This window comes from Phytophthora infestans, genomic scaffold (genome assembly GCF_000142945.1).
Source record: "Phytophthora infestans T30-4 supercont1.110 genomic scaffold, whole genome shotgun sequence".
Classification (NCBI taxonomy): Eukaryota; Oomycota; class Peronosporomycetes; order Peronosporales; family Peronosporaceae; genus Phytophthora; species Phytophthora infestans.
Window position 1 is genome coordinate 241153 of NW_003303649.1, and position 25444 is coordinate 266596.

Here is a 25444-nt window from a genome sequence, read left to right on the forward strand (position 1 = left end):
AATTCTAAGGACAGGGGATTAAGCCTGCATATCTTCGCAAGTCTGTTCCACGTCTGCGACGTTCTAACGGGGAACTGAGACGCTGAAATGCGTCGGACACGACTCGATTCAGACGCTTGGACATACGGTGGCGAGATGGTGAATTGAAGAATGAAGAAATGTCACAACGGGCACCAGTACCGTGGCTTCAATTACGACAGGGGCAGTTGTGGTGTAGTGATTTCTCCGTGGTTGCGGATTATCACCCGTCGACAAAGACGTGACACCGCCCAAGTTGTTCAAGCGACGAACCCTCGGTCGGGTGATGTACGGAGACGCCAAGGTGCAAGGGACTCGACGGCGTCACCTCCGAGTTTTCAACAAGTATCGGATACGGCCCTATGTCACTGAATCCAGGCTGTCCTTATTATTAATAATAGACTGGCCGGATTCGCATTCAGCGGACCATCTACGGTACGAAACCTCAGTGGCGGTTGGGATGAGTTCGCGGAATACTCAGCGACCTTTGGAAGACACGTTCACCGTCTGGGACAGGGCGCGGACCGTTAAAGATGCTCATGCGACGGTGCAGACGACGCTTGGCATGCAAGAAGATCCATAACGGATCATTGTTCACTTGATATTTGTATACTTGATTAGGACTTCTTATTAGGAATAGACCCGAAAGGGTAAGCTTAAATACAGAACAGAATTTCCACTCAAGCACACAGAGCGACGTCCGGCTTCAAGGTAAGCGTCAGGTCAAGCTTGTTTGAGTGTGTTATGCCGGTCGGTGAACTCGAAGCTCTGTAGCGAGGGTTCATCCGGCAAGGCCAAGAGACTTTGTGTATTGGCCGATTATTATCGGGAGGTTTTACGTGACGGCTTATTGTTGCCTTTTTGCATGACTGGGAGTGCTTGAATTGCCTCCCTTTTATTTCTTCCAGCCGAGTGTTGAACACTCGGTGATCTCGTAAAAGGCTTACCCGTGCCTGGTACCCTTCCGCTGTTGGGACCACGAGGATTCAAAACACCTGCTAGCTTTGCTCGTGCTAGTAGCGTGTTCTTATTTTACTGGTTGGCCAATATAAGTAGTTTACAAGGTCCAGTTTGTCCCGGTGCAAGGGCAGAACTGGGGTCTTCAGGTCCGCCCGAACGATCGTTTACTATCCTAGTAGACGTATTGTCGTGGGAACATCCTAACTACATCTGTAGCTAGAGTTCACGTGGGATTTCCAACACCACACAAGTGGCTAGGCTTAGCCAATTACTTGCAAAAGTACAGCGCGAATTACGCGGAGATGGCTCGGCCATTATCAGATCTCCTTAAGAAGGATGCACCATGGTGCTGGAACGTCGAGCACGACGGAGCCTTTGAGGCTGTGAAGGAGAGCCTTCTCCAGGCTCCGATCCTTGCGCTACCGGACCCGGATAGTCCGTTTAGCGTCGTCTGTGACGCCTCCGATTTTGCAATCGGTTGTGCTTTACTACAAGCAGACGCCGAAGGGCGTGAGCGCGTGATCGCGTTTGAGTCTCGCCAGCTCAAAGCTGCAGAGAAGAACTATCCAGTTCATGACAAAGAGCTATTCGCAATGAAGTATGCTCTAGTCAAATTCAGGGTACACCTGCTAGGCTCTAAGCCTTTTGTGATCTTTACTGATCATGCGTCGTTACGCACTGCGACACAGTCGCCTCATCTCTCTCAGAGAATGGCAAGATGGCTTTCCTTCTTTGCCGAGTATAACTTCGAGGTGAAGTACAAGCCGGGGCGGCTTAATGTAGTGGCCGATGCGCTCTCGCGCAGGCCGGACTACGAGTTAGCTCATGTCACGACAGTGACGTCGTCAGTGCCTGACTTGATACGCGGAGCGTATGCACAAGACGACATGTGCGTAGCGCTGCTACGGGCTCTTGGGAGCGAAGAGTTTCTAGACTCTGACAAAGAATTGTCTGGGCGCTTACGCGCGAGGCTGCATCGATACTCGCTCGATGGCGGCCTGCTGTACTACAGCACCGACTTTGAGGATAACCCTCGTGTAGTCGTTCCTCATGATGAGGATCTCAAGTATCGAATCCTCTATGAGGTTCATGATACGCCCGTGGGCGGGCACTTAGGTCGGGAGAAGACCGACGGCTCGGTGAGCTCGATGTACTGGTGGCCCAAGATGTATAAGTGGGTCGGCACCTATGTACGCACGTGTGAGACGTGTCAACGGACAAAGTCCGCGCCGAGCACGGCAGCGCCATTGGCGAGTTTGCCTGTCCCCAAGGGATGCTGGCAGTCCATGAGTATGGACTTTGTGTTTGGCCTTCCCAAGGATAAGGCGGGAAACACGGGTATAGTGGTCTTTGTAGACCGATTGAGCAAGATGGCTCATTTAGCGGCAGTGCCGGACACCATTGATGGTGAAGGTACAGCTTTGCTGTTTTTAGACCGAGTCTTTCGCCAACATGGCTTGCCTGAGGCAATTGTCTCGGATCGAGACCCGCGCTTCACCGCGAAGTTCTGGACGTCCCTCTTCAGAGTGCTCGGCACTCGTTTGGACATGTCCACAGCGGACCATCCGCAGACCGATGGTCAAACCGAACGCGTGAATCGCGTTGTGGAGGATAACGTATGCGCTGAGACGCCAAAACGCTGGAGCCAGATGCTCCCACTCGTTGAGTTCGCATTAAATAATGCAGTGCACGCCTCGACAGGCTACACTCCGTTCTATATGAGCGGCTTGGTTAACCCTCGCGTCCCACTGACGCCGCCACGCAGTGGTTCAGGGCTTGGTGGGGGAGGGATAGCCGAGCGGCTAGCTGATGTCAGCCCTGTTGCGGTTCGCAAGCAAGTCGATGACTTTGTCTCTTTGAGACTGAGCGTAATGCGTCAAGTACGCGACGCTATGGCTGAAAGCCAAGACACGCAAAAGGAACATGCAGATGCCAAGGGCAGAAGCAATGTTGAGAGGTTTGAGGTCGGTGACCAAGTTTTATTAAACGCTAAAAACCTACCTACTCATACAGTGTCTGCAGTCTTCAAGACGAAATTAAGACCTCGGCTCATAGGACCGTTCAAGGTCGTACCCAGGAAGGGCCTAGCGTATACGCTCAACCTTCCGAAGAAGATGCGCACGCATCCGGTCTTCTATGTCGGCTTGCTTAAGCCATACCAAGACCCTGCTCAGGTGAGCGCGGAGGCGTTGGCACCAACGGTGGCTGGGCCACGGACAGCTGCAGGGCAGCAGGTGGTAGAGCCACGGGAGGCTGAACGACAGCAAGTGGTGGATCCACAGATGGCTGATCAACAGCATGTGGCAGAGTCACAGGTCGCGGAGCGAAGTGCTCGAGATGCAGGAGCAAGGCAAGCTGAACGTTCAGCCGAGCGACTGGACGCTCAAGGTCCGAGACCTGGTTGTGAGTCAACAGTGGTGGCTCTAACCTATCCACAAGGTGGATCATCTCTTCGAGATCGACCGATGGGCGGTGAACGTGAACGTTCGCGTCGTGGACGCCGGCGTCGTATGGACGCAGACGCCGTTCCGGCAAGTGCTGACTCTCCCCGCGAGAGCCCAGCTGAGGCAAGGCCTCCTCCTGCTCTGCTCGATGAGCATGGTGAGCTCCACTTTCACGTGGAATGCATTGTGGCGTGGCGTAGACGCCAGGGTCGTACCCAGTACTTAGTGAAGTGGAGGGGTTACCCTCACTCACAGAGCTCATGGGAGTTTGAGGTTATCCTCCGGCAAGATTGCCCTGACGTCGTTGACGCTTACGACCGGGCACATCATGTGCCGAAGCGCCACCATGGCGTGCGACAGCGTCGCCAGGCGCTGGGCGCCTCCCACTAGAGTGGGGAGCGATGAGGTCAGTAGTTGAGCTCAGGCTCTGACCAGTGGCTGCAGCAGCCAGCTCGTACGTATGAGCGGTGCTCGCAGCGGGAGCAGGAGGTGGAGAGACCTCGTAGTGTTAATGACATGGTCCCGAAGGAAGCAGGTGCTTCGTGTTGTGCTGAACAAGGTTCAGGCACAAGCGTCTCGATAGACGCATAGTTGTTTTGAAACAACTTGCTCGATGAGCATGATCCAAATGTGGATGCGCTGTAGCAGCGAAAGTGGTGTCCCGGACGGGGATCGAACCACTGGCCTTTGGCTTGACAGGCCGGAGCTCTACCATTGAGCTGTAAGGGCGATGCCCTTACGTCAGTCCGAGAACGGACTACGCATGGTATGAGAGGGCTGCACCCGGGTGGATTTGACCACCGACCTGTGGCTTCCAAAGCCAGCGCTCGACCACTGAGCTGAAAGGACGTTGCCCTTAAGCTTGTCCATTCAAGGACAACAGTTCATGGAACGAGAGGGCTGTGCCCTGGTGGGTTCGAACCACCGACCCGTGGCTTCCAAAGCCAACGCTCGACCACTGAGCTAAAAGCAGATTGCCTTTGAGCTTGTCCAAGCGTGGACAATTGCTCATGGAACGACAGGGCTGTGCCCTGGTGGGTTCGAACCACCGACTTGTGGCTCTCAAAGCCAACGCTCAACCATTGAGCTAAAAGAATATTGCCCTTAAGCTTGTCTAAGCGTGAACAATCGTTCATGGAACGAGAGGGCTGTGCCCTAGTGGGTTCGAACCACCGACCTATCGCTGGTGAAGTGAGTGTTCAGCCGCTGAGCTGTTGTCGACGACTCGAATGAGTCAAGAGCATTGATCTAAGCGGTTTGCAGCTCTTGGAGTAGGCGCGGAGTGCGAGCGTAGGTCTGAGACCGCTTGAGAGCAAGATGCGCGCTGCGCTTGGAGCATTGGGCCGTGGACCGACGACGAGAGGTTGGGCATCAACGATGCGTAGGCGTTTGTGAGCTCACGGAGCTGTACAACGCTGGTGTGCGGTGTAGTAACCTCCGCCGTCTTACCAAGACGTGACCTCGCTGAGGAGAACGGAATGTTCTCATCTTAGTGGTGGAGAGTGTAACGGGGTTACATGGTGTGGAGCACACAGGGGTACGAAGTACCCGGAGAGTTAGCAAACTCTCCGTATATAAGTTGGTGAGTTAACAAGGTCTCTCAGTACGTTGGCCGAAAGCCACACGTTATGCATGTGATTAGGTTTAACTATGCTAGATATTTAAACAGATTCATTTACCCCTAGGCGGCTTGGCCGCAATAATAGTAAATAAAACGCTTTTGGTTTTGAAGCATAAAGTTAAGGTATTAACTTTGAGCCCTGGTCTTGGGCTGTAAGTGTCCTTTGGATAAGGAACTTAATATTAGTGACTCTTTGAGTCGAACGTCTTCCTCTGACGCTAAAGCTACGGCAGCCCCACTGCAACCTCAGCATGGCCTGTCGACGCCCCGTCGAGCGAACCCCAACGGACCAGTGGAGCTCGGGTCCGCGGAGCAGCGCGACATTCGCTGCTTCGGCTACGGGAAGATGGACCACTTCAAGCGCGACTGCCCCGCGGAAAGACTCCGCAGACGGACTTTCCCCAAGCCCGCCCTCAAGGGTCGCTGGCGGAAGCCAGGATCCCGGGGACAGGGGAACGCCGGAAACTAGTAGGGGCGGGGCGCCCTACTGGGGAGGAACTAAGTCTTTGTGAAGTGTGCGCGGGTGGCGCGTACCACGGGAACTTAGTCCCTGAGAGTCTTCGCCCTTCTGAATCGGCGAAGGGCAGCGGTGGGTTGATCGTAGTACACGGATGTGTACAGGGATACGATCACCCCTTTAGAATCTTGATAGATTCTGGGACGTCGAAGAATTTCGCACGCCGTCAAACGGCTGCTCGTAATAGCAACCAGTTGTCCGATGTTTTGAGAGAAAGCAAGGGTAGCGGGACGGTGTCAGTGTGACTGGCCGAAGGGAAGGTCGTCACTGTCCCCAACGTCCAAGTGGATCTGACCGTCAAGTTTGAAGACTTTGACAGCCTCGAACGGCTCACTGTTCTCGACATGGATCCCTACAATATGATCCTGGGCATGCCCTGGTTTGAGGAGCACGAGCCCCAGATCGACTGGTGAAGCAAAGCAATCGGTGCCAGCCGCCTTGCGAAGTCCGACAGAGCATTGGTGAGTCATGTTCCCACCTCTGCTAGGACCCGGGGCGATCGCAAGGGTTGCTAGGGTACCGAAGCAGCGGCCACTGGGGCCGCAAGAAGACCTGACTGTCGGTCTCTCAGGCCTTCTAGTGGACCCACATGTACAAGTGGTTCGCCTGATCCGTGAAGACATGTGAAACATGTCAGCGGGTCAAACCCGCAGAGCACTCTTTGGCTCCACTACGGAGCCTGCCCGTACCGGCTGACTGTTGGAAGTCGATGAGTCTTGACTTCATTTTTGGGCTTCCCGCCGACGGACACGGCAACACCGGAATTTTGGTCGGCTGAGCAAGATGGTACAATCTCGCTCCAGTGCCCGTTACCGTCACAGACGAACAAAACGCGAGGTTGTTTGTCGATGGCGTGTTCCGCTATCACGGTCTCCCGGAGACGACTGTCTCGGACCGAGACTCGCGGTTCACGGATGCTGTTTGAAAAACGCTGTTTCCTTTACTAAGAGCTCGTGTGCAGATGTCCACTGCGGACCATCCATAGACAGACGGCCAGACAGAGCGCGTTAATCATGTGCTCGAGGACACTCTGCCCAGTGTGTGCGCGGAGGCCCCCCGTACGTGGTCGGCGCAGCTTCCAGTTGTTGCGTTTGCGCTCAACAACGCGGTGCACGCGTCCACGGGGTTCACGCCGTTCTACTTGAACGGCTTTCGTCACCCCAGAATGCCTATCACTCTTTGCGGAGACACTAACCCTCTATTCTTAGTGGGGGAGAGGCTCAGAAAGCTCATTCCTCCCAGGTCTCAGATGTGAGACCAGTGTCGCTGCGGAAACAAGTGGAATCCTTTGTGGATACCAAGCTGAGCGTTATCAGCAGGGTCCGCGATGCCATGGCAGAGCCCAGAACAGACAAAAGGAGTAGTCTAACAAACATGGAAGAGGAAACTTAAGTGTAGTTAAGGTGGGGGGCTTAGTGCTACTAGACACGAGGAACCTACCTCTTGACACTGTCAGCTCTGTTGGCAGCAACAAGCTGAAGCACCGCTTCATTGGGCCATTCGCTGTCCTGGCCAGGCATGGTGCGTTGTACACCATCGACCTGCCTAAGTCAATGGCGACGCGCCAGACGTGGGACGTTGGACGTCTTAAGCGGTACTACGATCCGCAGGGGGTTGCTGACTCGCAGCCCCACCTTGGCCCAGCTCCTTGAAGTGAGGGCCGGCCACAGACGTCGACGAGGGCGTCGGAGCAGGCAACAAAGCATCGGGTGGAACAGCAAGGCTGCGACCAAGGCCGTACGCGGGAGGGACCCCGTACGAACGAACCTCGGAGCCATTCGCCGAGTACGTCGAGTACGGCGGGTACGCAATATACGCGCACGACTGGGAGTGCGCCGAATGCGGCTCCGGACGTGGCAGCAGAGCCTCGATACGTCGAATCATGCGGAAGGTCTCGTCAAGATCGGACGAAGAGCCCCGCCGGTCCACCCGCAGATGCAGGCTCGAGACCTAACGCTCTAACAGGCCCAGGCGGCCCGCAAGAAGAGCGAGCTCGCTCTGATTCCCGGCCTGGGCGGCGGCGTCCCCGCCAGTCCCAAGGCCAAGTGCAATCTCAAGCACGAGGACGCGTTGGCGAAGGCGGTCAACCTCAGGACCCTGCGTCGGACCCGCAGGAGAAGCGCTCGGTCGAGAGTAGCGTTCGGGAGGTGCCGAGTACTTCGTACTCGTACGAGGTCATCTTCGCCCCTGCTTGACCGGAATGGAGAAGCCCACGACTACGTGAAGCGGATTCTCCAGGAGAAACGGCGTCGCAGTGAGCGACAGCACCTCGTGAAGTGGAGGGGTTATGCCCACTCCGAGAACTCGTGGGAGCCGATTGAACGGCTCCTGGTTGACTGCCCGAAGGCTGTCGCAATCTGGGAACTGAAGCGGTGGCAGCTTCATAAGTAGTCCGGGACTTCTTCCCCGAACGGGGTACGGACGTTGACGACACTCTGTACCCGCGCTCATCGTGGGCGCTAGAAACTGCGCTCTTCAGAATGTCTCTTGGCAGCATGCGCTTGCTGACCAAGTGGACAAACCGGACACGAAGATCACGCTGGGCCAGGATGTGGGACAGCAGCTGATCTTCATGGAGCTCCCATAACTCCGAGGGTGAGTACTTGAGAGACCCCACCCATACTCGCTCGTAGATATTATATCAGTGATACGAGTACCACGCATACCGCTATCAGAAGCGCTTTTAGGTGGGATTACCTTCTCATTGAGTACGTCGAAGGTTTCGATATACTCGTTTGGGAAAACACCCTTAGCGAGACCACATGTGCACCGAATCTTGTCAGCACACGTGCACCCGCCTAGATAGGCCGATAGGTACTTCTCATAGCTTGTGGCAGGTGGGGGATAGTTGGTAATGTCAAGCATCTTGAATGTATATGTTCCAATACACATATAGGATGGATTATTGATCACTGATGTGATATTGCTGCATCCCAATAGCTGTAAATAGATCATTCCTGATGCGATTGATGCCGTAGCAACCTGAGTTAAAGCCAACGACGGGTGTTTGGCTAATGATACGGCTAAATTGGTGGAAGGCCTTCTTCTTATCGATGCCGCCTTGCACAGTACCAAGTATTTGAATAGAGAGTCGTATTCACCATCTGAAATCAATTTTTCAATATCCTCCAGATCGAAACTATGACCAACCACCTTACCCGGGATGTCCATTCCAGTCAAAGGTTCTCGCTTTAGTATCAATTCCCTAATAGATCATACTTTGCAAAATTGTACCTACGAATGTCCTTAAAAATAATCCAGAACAAACCCGAATCAGCGCATTTTCCGGAAATTGAAGTCCCAAACCAAGCGCTTAGACTTGATGTAAGGGCTGGTCAAGATACCGACGAATTGAACAATGCGTCAGGGTAAAGATCATTGGATGAAAGGTCGTCAGAGCCAAACACCTAAGCAGGTCTGGGCTTACACAAATATGCTCACAGACTACCTGATCTGGGTGGCGTACAGAATGGCAGTGCAGTGTGGTGTAGTAGAACACACAAATACCGTCAGATGTGGATTCCTTACACAAACCACAACAATTCGCCGAGTTAGGTCGGCGGTTGTATGGCCTGCGCAAAGAGTGGTCCCCTCGCGGCTCGGCCCTTCCGGGACAGACGAGTGGCTCGCTTTCACTCGGTTCCGACTAACCAAGTCAGAGCACTTCCGAGGGGTTCGGCTGAGCTCGCTCACAACCCTGTGCCCTCCACCAAAGAATGGACGACGGCGCGCGAGCGCTTTTACAGGTCACCGAGCGCAGAGGCTGCTCAGATAGAAGTGTTACGGCACCCGGGCTATCCGACGTACCGGCCCGCTGAGTGTGCGGGTCTTTCTTTCGCGCGTAGCGAGACTTTGTCCTACCCGGATCGATTTTATCTCTTGGCGCTACCAGTCAATACCCTACAAACTATGCCTCCCGAGTATTGACGGCAGGCATAATCCAGCCCTATGCAGGGACTTACCGGAAAAGTGTACACGTGTCTTGGACTAGAAAAATTCTACTCTGTTATCTTCTGGGAGCCTTTCCGGCTCCCCCTATTGAATCCTATGCTTCTCATACAAATATCTAGTGAAATATGTAGTCGTTTCGGATCTCTACCGACCCTTCAGCTGGGTTCAGGCGACCATTGAGCTCAGCGGCTATCCAGAAAGCATCATCGAAACAGATCGTCGAGTACTTACCGTGATCCTTTGTTCCTAAGCTCTGGGTTATCAGACCGAGCCAAATCTTGAACTAAAGTAGATTGGCGTATGGTCGAATCTGGAAATCCCTACACCACAACTGCCCCGGTTATGATACGAGCCGAGCTGGTGAGTGTCTTAATCCTTCATTTGGTTCTGCCACCGTTGGTCCATACTCGGCAGATGACGTCTCGCGGCTCTCCACCGCCTTCTTCGGTACGTTTGTTGCTTACGCTGTCACTCACTTGGCAGCTCCTTACTCCTCGCATGCTACTCCAGCACAGCTCGCGGCGCCATCATTCTCCTCCAACTCCTCGTCGAGGTAAAGGCGCGCCAGCTGAGTCGATTCCTCGACCCGTCGGCACTCGTGGGGTCAGCGACCGGCATGAAGCTGGGTTGGTCGACCTGACAACTTCCCATGAGTCCGACGCGGAGTCGGTAGGGTCTTCTCGCGCGCTCCCTCCTGGTCCACCGAGTTTGACGGGCGACACCACTTCGGGCGCCAACAGTCAGTCAATCTCGGCTGCTCCAGTGAGTCTTGACTCCCTCATGACCAGGTTTATCGAGCAGGGATACGAGCGTCGAGAAGAATTGACCTTCTTGGCGAGGTTCGTGGCCTACGAATTCACTCGTTCCGTGGAGCCTTCCGATCCCGTGCAGCGGCGAGCGATCCTGCATGCTTCTTCCGCGGGGGAGCCGTTGGACATCTTGAAAGGCAACTACGCCGCTCTTGATTATCCCCAGATCATTGGCGATCTCAGGGCCGACAATCAAGCTGTTAAAGAAGAGAACCGCGCATTGACTCGGCGACTGGACTCTCTTGCACTCAGCAATGTCGAATTGTCCACTCAGCTCTCATCGGCGCGACAACAGGTGTCCCGATTGGAGGCTGCTGCCACGCAGTCTGCTAATCTCCTTGCTTCACTGCGAAAGGCTGTAGCCGTGAGTGAAGCGAAACTTGCTCGGGCTATCGCAGCTGAGCAGAGCAAGGTTGACACTGCGTTGAGTCAGGCCCAGCTCCATCATCAGCAAGTCTTGGATCGAGACGCCGAGATCGCAGTCCATCTCCGATCTATTTCCGAGAGGGATGCGGCGTTCGTCACTCTTCAAGACATTGCTTCCAAGCATTTCAAGCAGCTGCAGGAATCGGTGCGGCTGTACAGCTCCACCGGCACTCAACCCTCGGCACGCTCAGTCGGTGATCGCTGAGCAGCGGGCTGTGATCTTGCGGCAAAAGCGGCTCATCCGTCGGAATGGTATTATTGCGATGCACGACCCTCACATGGCTGCTGCTGCTGGAGCTGGTTTGGAGGTTCCTGAACTTGATCCGTCCGACCTTCTTCTTAACGCCCGGCTGTTTCGTGTCTTGGAGTCTCGCTTCCCTGAAGTTCTCCACACTACCATTGGAAAAACTCGGCGGTTGGAGTTGATCGTCCATCCTCATCAAGATGCCCCAGTGACTGGCTTCGCTGTTGGTCCTAGTGTGGCTCCTCCAGCTGGTCAGGCTTCTTCTGCGACTCCATCGGCGGACTCGGCTGCGGTTCCTGTCAGCTCAGCGGCGGCTACGAGTCAACCCGAGTCGACCCTCGCCCAGCTTCATCGTACTCCGTTGGCAGACCTGACATCGACTCAGCGGCTTCGGCGCTATGCTAATCCCAAGTCTCCAGCTGCTGCAGGTCCTCGTCTTCGCTCACCGGTGCCGCATCCGCCTCAGCCGTACGCCTGTCACTTCCCGGGGATGAGGGACACGAGGCTGTCAGTGCCCTTTTGCGTTCAAGTTCTCCTCAAGCTACCGTGTCCGATGGGGGAAAGCCCCGCTCTGAAAAATCCCGTCGTCGGACTCGGCGGAAGAAGATTCGTCACCTTCAGTTGAGTTCTGCTACACATCCAGCTGTTTCTGCTCGCTCTGAAGACGACGATGACGCTTCGAGCGAAGTTGAATTCGATCTTGAGTTGCCCGAACCGGCCGCCGACACCGTTCCTGCGATTAATTCGACGACTTCGGTGGGTTCTTCGTCTTCTAGTCCTCTGCCGACGTCGTCAGTCGCGGCTACTCACCTACCGCCGGTATCTTCTTCCGATGTCGTGGCTTCGCTGCCTGTCCCGGCTACAAGTGTTTGTGCCCCAGGCTCGACTTCACCCATCTCCGCTGAGTTGCCCCAGTCAAGTGTGCCGCTCAGCGTCATATCAACGGTGGTTGGGCACTCCCAGTCGTCATCTGGTCGATCCTCTCACGTCTCTCCCATTCGGGGTCTGAGCGTATCCACTACGCCGACTGACCTAGTGACTCCGGCCGTGAGTTTCCTCCGGCCGTCTCTCCCTGCGAGCTCGGCGGTGTTGACGTTCCCGTCTGGGCGCCTCATCCGGAGATCTGCTGCGACCGCTCGCACTGTGACTGCTCAGCTGCTTGAGGACCTTGACGCGTCTGACGATGAGATCTTACGGCCTGGCGACGGTTCTGCACCGTCCGCCGGCTCGACTAATCCTGCCGCTGGGTCGCTCTTGGATCTCATTTCTTTATCCGAGAACTCGGCGGGTAGTCCTTCAGGTTCTGACTCGGCGGCCGAAGATGCTCGTCGTTCTGCCAAGGCGAGAAGCCTTCATGCGGCAATCTTCGGCTCTGACGATGAGATGAGTGATGAGTCCTTGCCGCCGAGTAACCGCCACTCCTCGCAACAGTCATCGATGAATTCTGGTAACGGAACGACTTCTATCTCTGCGTCGGCTTCGGGGAAGCAGCAGCGTCGCAAGCGTCGTGCCTCGTCGAGTCCCACCGGTCAAAGCGGTCCAAGAAGCACAAGGAGCATAAGAAGCATCACAAGAAGCACCGACACCACAAGCATCGGCAGCCTGCGTCAACTCCTGATCTGACTCCTGCCCAATCTCTTTTGGCTGCTCCTTCGCCAAGTGTGCTACCGGTAGCCACAGTTCCGTCTCAGCCGAGTTCAACTACATCACGACCGGCTTCGGTCACTCTGCCAAGCGCCCTTACACTCCCGCTGGCAACGTTGCGGACCCGAGCCTCGCAAGCGGTTTCCAAGGATTGTCGCTTGACTCTTCACATGGCGCAACTCCGCAAGGTGCCATTTATGCATTTCGGCTCAGCCCGTTGCTGGAATGCATTATTGGATACACTGAGCGGAGGGGTGCAGCTGAAGCTCATAGGTGGCAAGAGTCGTGTGCAACCCACGCCGTGTTCTTTTGACGGCCAACGAGCTTTCATGGCTGTCTTTGATCCGAGTCATCCTTGTCAGCGTCTCCGGCGGATGCTCTCCGAGCTCCCTTTCTTCTTTTCTCCGTCGGTGCTGAAGGAAGCTCGGCGGTGCTTGGCTTCTCAGACCCGACCTCGAACCTTGATGCAAGTTCTTGGAGATATGTGGGTGAAGCTTCGTGGTGATAGTCCTTTGGACTCGGCGGGGAGGCCCATCAAGACAGATGGCCAAATGACCCGTTACTTTGTTGCTCTCTATGAGCGTCGTCATTGGATCGTCGAGTCAAGTGTGTTGATGGGTCTCCATCCTGACGTCAACCCGACTGCCACGCCCGCTCAGCTTGCTGGGGTGTATGAGCTGTGGCTAGTGTACAAGCGCGAGCGCAAACGTCGTAGTGACACCCTACGATCCTTGGTTGTCGCTGTCTACGACCAGCTTTACTCGGCGGTCACCCAGAAGCTTGGCGATAAAACTGCTCCTCTTGTGGATGCTGAGGTTTATTTCGATCCATCCGTCCCCCATTACTCTCCATTTAACCTTTCGTGGGTTCCATCCGGGAGAGACTGGGTTCAGTGTGATCCAGATGTGACTCTAGCCGATCCCTGGCGAGCTTGGTGGCTAACTGACCCGGCGGTTCACCCGTATAACACATGCTTCCGCGCTCGGAACGTGGACTTCGTGGTTTTCGCTCCGCGCGGTATGGATCCTCAGGTTGTTGACGACGCGATCGAAGAAGACTTCGATCTTGCCGAACAAGCGCCTCTTGCGTACGCTCAGGGTGCTCTACCTCGGCTGAATCGTCAAGGTATCCACATCTTCGCTGGGTCTTTAATCGGTGAGCTCGGCTCGGATGACGAGAGTGCGTCTGATGACGACTCGACGAACGACGGGTTGGGTTCTTTCAATCTCCGAGGCGCGTCTCCGAGTATGTCTCTGTTCGGCACTCCACTTCCAAGTGGAACGGATCCGCCTCAACCCACGTCAGCCAAGTCGGATTCTGAGGCACCAGTTCTTCTTTCACCTGCTTGGCGTCATTCTCTTTAGCTAGCTCGGCGATGATACTTCTTGCCACGGCTGCGAATGTTGCATCTCCTTCCGCAGTTTCTCAAGGGGCGACGTCTGCTACGCCGCCACGCCTCCAATCGTCGAGTCCGCTGAGCTCTTCCCAGTTATCTCCGTCGGGTTCAACTCTCTTGGAGTCCGGATCGCCCTTATTTTGAATTTTCTTCTTTTGACTGAGCGTCCCGTAGGTATCGTTCAGGACTTCATTTCGTAATTATTCAGTATATGTAATTTCGACACAGTAGCATTTCATCTCAGCTCGGCCTGTGTCGTCCGCTGAGTTGGTGTAACATTTGGTGCAATAACTGTTAATCCTCATCTGCAACTTGCACCATTTGCAGACGGTTTTCGCGCTTCTTCTGTCGTAGATAGTCAAACAGGAGACCTCCACATGACAAATTCGACAGTGGTTCCCAAGTAGGCTCATCGTAGCCAACCCACTTAACCTCAAACTTCCGTTGTGACCGGGACTTACTCGTGGATAATGATAGCCCGTCGTCGAGGATTGCTTCGACTTCATACTGGTTCATACTTGTGTCTGGCTCCCAGCTATCTTCAGGCAGTAATTCTTCGTCAAAGTCAAATCGCTGAGTCTCTTCGCGGTCGGCGATTAGCCTCGTCTTTGGTCTTCCGCCGAGTTCGGTGACTGCCTTCAGACGTGATACATGGGCCACTGGGTAGAACCTATATCCACTCTTGTCGGGTAACTCCAATTCATAGGCCAATTCTTCCACCTTCTTCTTCACCCTGAATGGTCCATGCCATCGATGGGCTAACTTCTTGGTCAGGCCCGACTTGACTCGCTCCATAAACAGCCAGACTTGATCTCCTTCTTTGACCAAGGATTCGGTGGATTCATCGCCTGGTTCTGCAACTATATCTTCGTCATCTGCTGTGTTGCGAATGGATCTTTTATCCTTCTTGCTCAGTGCTTCGCTGTGCTCTTGAGCTCGTCGTGCTTTCTCTCGCACTTGGAACTCAGCTGCTAATCGAAGGGCAACCTCTCATTGTCTGCTCGCTTCTCGGCGCCACTCGACTGCGTCCGCCGAGTTGGCTGAGCGTCCCTGTCCACGTCGTATTGGCCATATCCGCGGTTTGATCGCTCGATTGAATCGTTCATTCTTGCACATTGTAGCGTGTTCCCCTGGATCGTTGTTGAAATGTTCGATCCTACTATTTTAAAGTGTGTTTGGACCTTTTGATTTATGAATTCACTCCCCTTATCGCGTATGATGACTTTGGGTTGCTGCTGTCTTACGAAACGATTGAGAGCTTTCAGCACTGTATCTGCCAGCTTATTGGGGATTAGAGCCCGTGAGCAACGATCGTGACTTTCAGAAAGTCAAATCGATCTGCCATCAATCGGGGATATTACTGGCTATATGAAAATGATCGTTTCGTTTCCTCTGGTCTAGAACCGCTGGGCATCAGCATTGCTCGCGTACCATGCCTTAGCATTTTTGAGTCGAATTGAGCTATCGAATAGCTTTGCTTTATCATATAGAGCTTTGGCGTCTACGAAGCCTGTTTTTGAATCATTATACAGCTTTACAAGTAGATCAACCATGGCCATATCATACAGAAATTTCATGTTGAGTGACGGCGTGCTTATTCCGTCTGCTAGTCCTTGGCGATTATGGTAGAATTCGTTCGAACAAGGCTTCTGCTGAGTGTATGTGATAACACATTTGTTGACTTTACAGACGCGGTAATCTCTGTTCTGGAGCCCGAAAGCTCGATTTCGTCATTGACTACGGATTTGAAATCATCAAAGTTGAAGATATCAGCGTTGTATCCACGTGCCTGTTCAACACCTTTACATGCCACCTTGACTTGATCTGGCATATAGCAGAAGTAATTCTTGCTCGGTAGAGAAACCATTGCATCCCCCGAATATTCATCCTTGAAAATACCAGGCGTACGTCGATCAAAAGCAGCTTCTTCTTTACTCCGATCACTCGGGAACCAACCATACTTGTGCTGCTTGAAATGATTCAGGAGCGCAGGCTTGATGCATTCATGGAACGGTTCTGCTGATGTGAAAACGATGTAAGCTGAATACGTATCCATTTCCTGGTACAGAAAATCGCTACGATTGAAGTAGAAGTTGATGCTGTCATAGTATAATTGACGTATACGCAGCTTGGCGATCTGATAGATGGCGATGGATAGTTGAACCGGATTATCGAGCCTGATGTGTCGCTTCTTGAGGCTTATCTCATACGATCCCGTAAGCTCCTCAACATCGTGGAAATTCTGCTTCTCGACAGTGGCTCGAACATGGATTGCATCTGACACGTATTTCACCTCTGTATGTTTGGTCTTATCCACATCAGAATGACTAAAAGCACTGTTCCCTACGACCTGCATCATCTCAGCGATCATCTCTTTATTATCTTCGCCTTCGATAAAGGATTTGAGCTGAAGCATTAGCTTCGCAATTGCGCTGGGCTTAGGCTTAAAGCCAACTGACTCGATGACACTGTCAAGGGCTTCCATATCAATGCTTTTAGGGTCTGAAAGCAGCTTCTTCATTGTCGTAATAAGTTCTTCCTCGGCCGGACGAGAGCTTTCAAGCATCTCGAGAATGATTGAGCTGATTGTTCCTACCCTGGCATCACCATCGCGTCGAGCGTCGGAAGCAGCCTTGTAAATGATCCAAGTACATTGTGCGAGTTGGCTTTGATGAATTAGGAAGTACTCGTGATCTCCATAACGTGCGCCAGATATCACTTGAGCAATGGGGTATATATGATAAATTTCTCACCAAAGTAGCTTCCGATAAGCTTGCGCAGATAACTCGGGACTTCATCACTTACACAGCGCCAGAAGAACAGTGACACGAACAGCCCTCAATTTTTGCCATCTTTCTGCTTTGGTTCCGTAACACTCACCTGTTCGAGCGTATCACCTTTCCGTGTCTTCACACCCGCCAGCTTGTTTAACATCTTCCCGTTCTTGATCCCATTCAAGCTGCCGTAAATCTTTACCTTCTTTTCACTCCGATCCACGACAATGCCTGACCCCAAGATTAACGGGCACCAGGACGAAAAGTCGCGAAGATACCGCCTGGGCGATCAAACCGATCGTTTTTTTCTGTAGAGTTTCTTCTCGCCGTTCGTCGTTTGTAGGAGGAGGCAGCATCACAGTGTTATTGTTCTTGAAACGTGACAAGCTCACCGCCACTGCCCTCATCGCGTGTCGTTTAGCCAAATCCGAGTCCCTCAGTCAAAATAGATCAGCGTAAGTCAGGTCAAATCCGAACCCCTTTAACCGGTCAGCACTTCAATAACTGTAGTTACGTCATCTGTTACTGTGCAGTGTCATTTCCCTTCTTTTTTACAGAATAAGTGAGCCACGCACAACACAATACAATTTCTCAGCAAGCCGATGCAGGTTCCAAAGTCATGGCATGGCTTCTAATTGCTCGCGAGTAAACTGACCCAATATTCAATCGTCACCTCAAAGATATTCAAATCACCCGTTCGCTCTCCGTCACTGGCTAGTTCAATCTCTGTTTCTCCGTCGACTCTCTCGGATATCAAAAGGTTTAGAACGCTACTGATCATTTCTTCTGTGAGCCTAAAACGTACTCGAGACGGTACAAATTCGTCGTCGATACTCCACTTTGCCACCCGCTGGGTTGCACTCTTCTTGACTTCATGGGTGGCCTAATAGGACCCGACTTCACGCACAGCAGGCAATATTTCCCTTAATGTAGTGACTACGTCGCAAACGTCACTTTCACGAAGAAGAACTCTCAGTTTCACCCCTCGGTTGTACTCTTTGTCGGCTATTCTAGCTGTTGTTCTCAGTTGTGCCCAGTTCAGGTTCGATCGCCCCACCCTTCAAACTTTATAAGAATGCCGTACGGTTGCCACCAAAGTCCTCGATCCAGTACCACCTTTCACCTTTGTTACGGCTCTCAAACAGAATTGTCCGGTAGTCTGTTGAGTCGTTTCCCTTGTATCGCTTTATCAAGCTCGTCGTGTTTATTATCTCCACAGACGCCGGCAGAATCATCTCCTTGCTCTGCTGCAGCTTGAGCCCGCTGTCTCAAACTGTATCACCACGGGTCTAATTCTTGCGGGGTGGCGCCAAAATTCTCGTCTTCAGGTCGCGCTAGTTCCCCACCAATGCGAGCAAAACTTGTTGGTCTCGCCTGTACTTATTCGGCTCACGAAGACCAGCTCTCGCTGACGCAGCACTCCTCTTGGCTTTATATGTATTGGCCAAGAACGGTTCGGATATCTCGGGTAGATGCACTGGTGAACAGCGACTCCGTACAAACCATCTATTAAATTCAAAATAGCAAGCAATGCGTTAGTAAAGTAATGCATAGCAACGAGCCATGGTCAAAACCTTTACAAAATCTGGTCAATACCTGGTCAGTAAATGTACTTACTTGAGTGAAATTGCAGCGTAGGGAATGGCAAACGGGGGTACACACGTTTTCCTGAATATCATCGCATGCCGACACGAAAGCTGCATTGTCTGGGAGAACTCGCAATCGCATTTCCAGCTCTCCTTCTCGAGAAGAAACTCCCGTTCATTTCGTCTGACAAAATAAAAGTAGCTTCGCTGTCTCTGAATGCGAAGGAGTCGGAAAGTGATGGGTCCATGGCCACATCGTACTGGAGACTGATTGTGTCTGCCAGCCAGCGCGTAGTCATTCCTAAGACGACGTTCAGCTATTCAGGAAATACCACATCACGCAAAGCCCCTGGTATTTCTGCGCTTCCAATAGCACCTCTGCTCCCGGTACGAGAGGAGAGTCCTCGGAAACCTGACGGATACCTAGATAATACCTATAGATATCCTCTGATACCAAGTGGTTGTATTGGTAGACCTCACGCCTCATCATGGCCACGATCCATCCGACTTCTGTGTTAGATGACACTTTCAAGGAGCTTCCATATCAATGCTTTTAGGGTCTGAAAGCAGCTTCTTCATTGTCGTAATAAGTTCTTCCTCGGCCGGACGAGAGCTTTCAAGCATCCCGAGAATGATTGAGCTGATTGTTCCTACCCTGGCATCACCATCGCGTCGAGCGTCGGAAGCAGCCTTATAAATGATCCGAGTACATTGTGCGAGTTGGCTTTGATGAATTAGGAAGTACTCGTGATCTCCATAAGCACTTGAGCAATGGGGTATATATGATAAATTTCTCACCAAAGTAGCTTCCGATAAGCTTGCGCAGATAACTCGGGACTTCATCACTTACACAGCGCCAGAAGAACAGTGACACGAACAGCCCTCAATTTTTGCCATCTTTCTGCTTTGGTTCCGTAACACTCACCTGTTCGAGCGTATCACCTTTCCGTGTCTTCACACCCGCCAGCTTGTTTAACATCTTCCCGTTCTTGATCCCATTCAAGCTGCCGTAAATCTTTACCTTCTTTTCACTCCGATCCACGACAATGCCTGACCCCAAGATAAACGGGCACCAGGACGAAAAGTCGCGAAGATACCGCCTGGGCGATCAAACCGATCGTTTTTTTCTGTAGAGTTTCTTCTCGCCGTTCGTCGTTTGTAGGAGGAGGCAGCATCACAGTGTTATTGTTCTTGAAACGTGACAAGCTCACCGTTACTGCCCTCATCGCGTGTTGTTTAGCCAAATCCGAGTCCCTCAGTCAAAATAGATCAGCGTAAGTCAGGTCAAATCCGAACCCCTTTAACCGGTCAGCACTTCAATAACTGTAGTTACGTCATCTGTTACTGTGCAGTGTCATTTCCCTTCTTTTTTACAGAATAAGTGAGCCACGCACAACACAATACAATTTCTCAGCAAGCCGATGCAGGTTCCAAAGTCATGGCATGGCTTCTAATTGCTCGCGAGTAAACTGACCCAATATTCAATCGTCACCTCAAAGATATTCAAATCACCCGTTCGCTCTCCGTCACTGGCTAGTTCAATCTCTGTTTCTCCGTCGACTCTCTCGGATATCAAAAGGTTTAGAACGCTACTGATCATTTCTTCTGTGAGCCTAAAACGTACTCGAGACGGTACAAATTCGTCGTCGATACTCCACTTTGCCACCCGCTGGGTTGCACTCTTCTTGACTTCATGGGTGGCCTAATAGGACCCGACTTTACGCACAGCAGGCAATATTTCCCTTAATGTAGTGACTACGTCGCAAACGTCACTTTCACGAAGAAGAACTCTCAGTTTCACCCCTCGGTTGTACTCTTTGTCGGCTATTCTAGCTGTTGTTCTCAGTTGTGCCCAGTTCAGGTTCGATCGCCCCACCCTTCAAACTTTATAAGAATGCCGTACGGTTGCCACCAAAGTCCTCGATCCAGTACCACCTTTCACCTTTGTTACGGCTCTCAAACAGAATTGTCCGGTAGTCTGTTGAGTCGTTTCCCTTGTATCGCTTTATCAAGCTCGTCGTGTTTATTATCTCCACAGACGCCGGCAGAATCATCTCCTTGCTCTGCTGCAGCTTGAGCCCGCTGTCTCAAACTGTATCACCACGGGTCTAATTCTTGCGGGGTGGCGCCAAAATTCTCGTCTTCAGGTCGCGCTAGTTCCCCACCAATGCGAGCAAAACTTGTTGGTCTCGCCTGTACTTATTCGGCTCACGAAGACCAGCTCTCGCTGACGCAGCACTCCTCTTGGCTTTATATGTATTGGCCAAGAACGGTTCGGATATCTCGGGTAGATGCACTGGTGAACAACGACTCCGTACAAACCATCTATTAAATTCAAAATAGCAAGCAATGCGTTAGTAAAGTAATGCATAGCAACGAGCCATGGTCAAAACCTTTACAAAATCTGGTCAATACCTGGTCAGTAAATGTACTTACTTGAGTGAAATTGCAGCGTAGGGAATGGCAAACGGGGGTACACACGTTTTCCTGAATATCATCGCATGCCGACACGAAAGCTGCATTGTCTGGGAGAACTCGCAATCGCATTTCCAGCTCTCCTTCTCGAGAAGAAACTCCCGTTCATTTCGTCTGACAAAATAAAAGTAGCTTCGCTGTCTCTGAATGCGAAGGAGTCGGAAAGTGATGGGTCCATGGCCACATCGTACTGGAGACTGATTGTGTCTGCCAGCCAGCGCGTAGTCATTCCTAAGACGACGTTCAGCTATTCAGGAAATACCACATCGCGCAAAGCCCCTGGTATTTCTGCGCTTCCAACAGCACCTCTGCTCCCAGTACGAGAGGAGAGTCCTCGGAAACCTGACGGATACCTAGATAATACCTATAGATATCCTCTGATACCAAGTGGTTGTGTTGGTAGACCTCACGCCTCATCATGGCCACGATCCATCCGACTTCTGTGTTAGATGAGCAAGCATCTGGAACGGACACTCCGAGCGTCGTAACGTGTGTGACGCTCGTTTTCCGGTAGACCTTTCACGCTCCAATTAACTGTGAGTATTAATATACTTGCACAGGAAGGGTTCAAGCTCCGAAAGAACGAAGGGGGTCTCTGAGTCCGACCGTCCATTGAATAACTTGAGAGCAAAGTGCAGCGTTGCGTCGAGCTGCGTGGATGCCTTCTTTTATCACAATCTTTTGGTGTGTTTCTCCATGTATTGACGCAGGCTCATCTCGAGACTTGCCCAGGAGTCATGTTCCTTCTTAAAGGCTGGGACCCCAGCCAAATACTCATCTTCCACATCCGAAAGTGATCGTTTCTTCCCCCCCCCTTTATTCCAGAAGCATTTTTCCTCAATGTCCTCTTCGTCTTCTTCTTCAGTAGCAGTTGATTCTTCTTCATCACTTTTTTCTTCTTTATCTTCTTCTTTACCATCATCTTCTTGGTCTCTTTGTTCTTCTGCGGCTCCTTCTTCGGCTTCTTGCTCTTCTATTCGCTCTTCTTTTTCTTCTGTGTAGACGTTTTCATCTGCGTCTTTAGCTCCTGTAGTAAGAGGGATAACGGGATCGTCAGTCTGGCGCTCGCTCGCGCGGCCGAGCGCACCAGCTTTCTCAGAGTGCGTTTGCGCGCTTTTAAGGTCTGCAACCTGAGTCTCGTTTTGCCGGCGTGCTTGCTCTTCTTCGAGGCGAACCTTCTCCGCCACATGTGCCTTGGTCATGGCAGTCTTGTGGGTCCGTGCAATGGTGAGAGGGGGGGGTACAGCACTCGCAGGGTCAAGGAGCTGCCGCGTCGCTTGTTCTCCCAATCGGCGGTTGTGAGATAAAAAAAATCGAAAATAAAAAATAAATTTCAAACCTGGACAAAATCTGTTGTGAAATCTAGATAATTACTGTTTAGAAATACCCGGACGCCAAGCATGCCTATAAATTTTTTTGGTTATTTATGGCAATAGTGAAAAAAAATAATGAAAAATTTAAGATATAGGGTATATTTAAGGTTTCGAAAGGGTAAATTTAGAGTTTAAAGTTTTCGAAAGGGTAATTTTCTCATCATCCTGTATTAACAGTATGGGAGATGTAGCTCCGTTTCCAGAGCGACATGATGAGTCTTTTAAATAGGGGCTAGCCATAGTTAAGCTACAGGATGAGTTTTGCAGCGATGATGAGTGTTTTAGACTTGGATCTAGTATCGGTGAGCCACAAAATCGGAAACACAGTTTTTGAAAAGACATTGCAAAAAAAATGATCGCTGTGGCGGGGTTAGTAAACCCTAAAACAAGCGCCAAACGCGAAGCATAGTGAAATCTAATAAATTGTGCCCTACAGAGCCCTAACATTATCCAACCAATCAGAATACAATAGTAACCTGACTAGCGAATATTGACGGGCGTTTTAGCCAATGAGCGATCAGCTAAACGTATCTCAGCAACTACTGCGATTAGTCAGCTCAAATAAAAAAAAATATGTGTTTTTTTATGAGGAATCGAGCCATTTGTTAAATGTGTGACAAAGTCGAGCCAAACATCTGTTTTTTTTATACAAAAGCCGTTTTAGCAGCTACAGAACTGAAAACTTCGGAGACAACGTAAATTTATATGGAGAATCGAACCATATGCTGAATGTGTGGCAAAGATGAGCGAAACTTCTGTTTTCTTATACGTAAGCCGCTTTTGCAGTTACAGAACTGAAAACTTGGGAGAATACGTAAATAAATATGGGGAATCTAACCATATGTTGGATGTGTGACAAAGACATGCCAAACATATGTTTATTATACGGAAGCCGTTTTAGCAGCTACAGGACTGAAAACTTGGGAGGCTACGTAAATTTATATATGGAATCGAACCATATGTTGGACATGTGACAAAGACGAGCCAAACATCTGTTTTTATACGGAAGCCGTTTTAGCAGCTACAGGACTGAAAACTTGGGAGAGTACGCAAATTTGTATGGGAAATCGAACCATATGTTGGACGTGTGACAAAGACGAGCCAAACATATCTTTTTTATACGGAAGCCGTTTTAGCAGATACAGGTATGAAAACTTTGGAGAGTACGTAAATTAATATGGGGAATCAAACCATATGCTGGAAATGCTACAAAAAACAGGCTGTTCATCAAATATGTGATTTTGATCTATATCGATAATACTTCTACCGATACAAGACCGGAAATTTGGGTGAATACGTAATTTTATACGGGGAATCGAGCCATATGGTATACATGCACTATAGACGGGCCAGATAGGCAAGATTGTTTAGCAGCACGGTTTTTGCGCCGACAGGACTAAAAAAATAAGAAACATTATTTTTGAATACGGTGAAACCAACTATATGCGGGGTATGTGCTAAAGACGGTCCATTTTGATGATACATGAGATTTGTGGTTTTTGAAGCGCCAGAGCTGGAATTTTGGGGAAATGTATATTTAAGTACGGGGAATTAAATCATATGCTGATTGTGTGGTAGAGACGGTCCATTTAACTAATTTGGGAATAGGCTTGGTATATGCAGCCACAGGGCTGAAAACATGGAATACTATGGATTTTGGCATGCTTAGTCTCGTCATAAAGGTTATACGTGTTATAGACTTGTTAAACGTAGCACCATCTATACTACTAAGTATGCGTAAAGTCATACCATACAAATAGTAAGTAATCGTTGGTGTTTTGAATGGAAAACTGATCTTTTACCACAAAATCACTGTTCTGACGTGGGTTTTCATGTTCCACACGTATTTCTTCGTGCTTCACATTGCTCTACACCTTTAAAAACTTGTAATGAGTATGGTGCCATATGATGCCGAAACCATATTCGAACTACCGCTAGTATACAAGTCGATACACATGATGAAATTGGGTCAAATCATTGAATTGAATGAAATTGTGATTGTATTGAAGATTGTATAAGTAGTGCTTCGACATAGACTTGTTCGAAGTTGTACCGTTTATACTACTAAGTATGCGTAAAGTCATACCATACAAATAGTAAGTAATCGTTGGTGTTTTGAATGGAAAACTGATCTTTTACCACAAAATCACTGTTCTGACGTGGGTTTTCATGCTCCACACGTATTTCTTCGTGCTTCACATTGCTCTACACTTCGGAAAACATGTGTTTGGTATGGGGCAACATGGTAAAACACCACATTCGAGTTATAGCTAGTATACAAGTCGATACACATCATGGTATTTTTAATGGAAACCCGAGCTTTTACCACAAAATCACTGTTCTGACGTGGTTTTTGACGCTGCGAATGTACTTCTTTGTGCTACACATTGCACTACACTTAGAAAACTTGTGTCGTGTAAGGGGCCATATGATGCAAACACGATATTCGAGCTACCACTAGTATCCAAGCCGATACACATAATGAAATTGGGTAAACTCATTAAATTGAGTGAAATTGTGATTGTATTGAAGTTTGTATAAGTTGTGCATAGACGTAGACTTTTACAAAGCTGTACCATTTACACCTCTAATACTGGGTAAAGTCATACTATACAAATAGAAAGTAAGAGCTGGTGTTTTGAATGGAAAACCGAACTATTACCACAGAATCACTGTTCTGACGTGGTTTTTGACGCTGCGAATGTACTTCTTCGTGCTACACATTGGCACTACACTTAGAAAACTTGTGTCGTATAAGGGGCCATATGATGCAAACACGATATTCGAGCTACCACTAGTATCCAAGCCGATACACATGATGAAATTGGGTAAACTCATTGAATTAAGTGAAATTGTGATTGTATTGAAGTTTGTATAAGTTGTGCATAGACGTAGACTTTTACAAAGATGTACCATCTATACTTCTAATACTGGTTAAAGTTATACTATACAAATAGAAAGTAAGAGCTGGTGTTTTGAATGGAAAACCGAACTATTACCACAGAATCACTGTTCTGATGTGGTTTTTGACGCTGCGAATGTACTTTTTCGTGCTACATATTGCTCTACACTATAGAAAACTTGTGTTAGATACGGGGCCATTGTAACGGGGTTACATGGTGTGGAACACACAGGGGTACGAAGTACACGGAGAGTTAACAATCTCTCAGTACATAAGTTGGAGAGTTAACAAGGTCTCTCAGTAC